The sequence below is a fragment of the Lathyrus oleraceus genome, chromosome 7 (genome assembly GCF_024323335.1).
Source record: "Lathyrus oleraceus cultivar Zhongwan6 chromosome 7, CAAS_Psat_ZW6_1.0, whole genome shotgun sequence".
In the NCBI taxonomy this organism is placed as follows: Eukaryota; Viridiplantae; Streptophyta; class Magnoliopsida; order Fabales; family Fabaceae; genus Lathyrus; species Lathyrus oleraceus.
The window spans coordinates 264,775,415-264,777,174 of NC_066585.1; the positions used below are offsets into that span (position 1 = coordinate 264,775,415).

At 38.0% G+C, this 1,760-nt stretch overlaps 1 non-coding gene across 1 annotated transcript; it reads right to left on the reverse strand.

The window, feature by feature from the left end:
* Positions 1-1,444: 1,444 nt before the first annotated feature.
* LOC127110002 (small nucleolar RNA R71) lies at positions 1,445-1,551 on the reverse strand. The gene has a single exon (XR_007797242.1). It is a non-coding gene; the product is annotated as a small nucleolar RNA R71 (small nucleolar RNA).
* Positions 1,552-1,760: the final 209 nt, after the last annotated feature.

Below are 1,760 nucleotides of genomic sequence, written 5' to 3' on the forward strand. Positions count from 1 at the left end.
GCATGTCCGACTAAGTATTTTAGATATCGGTATGTAAAGTAAGCGGAATGAAGGAATCAAAACTAAGTTGGTTTAATTTCATTTAAAAATAAAGTCACTCTTTTTATGGCCTCAATTTACAGCATTAATCCCAAAGTTTTTGTACGAGAGTAAAAGACATAAAGAAGTTAAAATCAATAGAACGAAAGTTTGAGTTTTTAACTGGACAGTGTAAATTGGACATTAATTCTAAATCAGGGCGAAAGCAATTTTTAGAGTTAATTAAATTCTAACCTTCTTCAAAAAGTATTTTTAAAGGTTAAATGTGAGGACGAGAGTTAAGCATTTAAGTTTAATTATATAATCTAAGTCAATAGAGCGAGAGTTTGAGACGAGGGTGTTTAAACGGTTAGTATTTTCTTAAAAAAGAGTTTCTATAGATTCGGTTGTTTTCAAAAAGTGATTTTGGACTTAACTGATAAGTGACAGCTACGTTAATATAAAGTCATGGTATATTCAACAGAGCGAGAGTTTGAGAAAAGACTTTTAATCAATAGTGTCTACTGAAAAGATTTATTTTAAAACCAAAAAACCAATGAAGATTTGATTCCCTAATTACGACGAACTACATACCGATATCCGCTTAATTGATATTTAATTTAGACCTAATCTTAGTTTTACTTTTCCCCCGAACAATCAAAGTACCATCTGCCTTAGCTTTACGAAGTAACCTTAGAAAACGGTATATCGATTCATAAGTCCCTGTGGGATCGATATCTTTTAAAACTACGCGATAGAACTGTGCACTTGCAGTTAGTACCCCATTCGACTCATAAAGTCGCGATCAAGTTTTTGGCGCCGTTGCCGGGGACTTTTATTTAGTCGATATCGTAACCCTTCTGTTACGCTGTAGAGACTAAGGTTTTTTTTTGTTTTTTTTCTTTCGTTCGTTGATTTGTATGCCACACACTCGCTCACAAGGCGAGCCGTTTTACTTACGAATCAACGACATTGAACTATATCTCCAAGTCTTACGACGAATTCGGGAATATCGTGCTGCAAACAATCTTCCTCCTATCGAAATTCCTGATCTCAAAAATCTTCTTCCCTCGCCGATACCCGAGGTAGCAGAACCAGCTCGTGCTCTTCGAGATTACGCCGCTCCATCGCAAGATGAGCCGCATTCGAGTATTGCTCCACCCGCAATCGAAGCAAACAACTTCGAACTTAAACCTTCGCTCCTACCGAGGATCCAAACCTTCATTTATCCGTATTTGTCCAATACGCTGATACTGTTAAAGCTAATGGTGTCACGTCAGAGGCAATTCAACTTCGTCTTTTTCCCTTCTCGTTAAGAGATAAAGCTAGAAGATGGCTTCAGTCTCTTCCTTCCAACTTAGTCACCACATGGAACGAGTTGAAGAAAGTCTTTCTTGCCCGATATTTTCCTCCAAGCAAAACAACTATGTTGAGAGCCCAGATAAATGGATTTAAACAGAAAGATAACGAGTCTCTTTTCGAAGCATGGGAAAGATACAAAGACATGATGAGACTTTGTCCACACCATGGTTTAGAGGACTGGTTAGTAATTCATACCTTCTATAATGGTCTCTTGTACAACACAAGGTTAACAATAGACGTCGCCGCAGGTGGTGCGCTTATGGATAAACCTTATGCCGATGCTTATCAACTTATCGAAAGCATGGCCCAAAACCATTATCAGTGGGGAAGCGATCGAACAATGGTAGAGAAACCTCAAACGAAAAGTGGCATGTACGAGA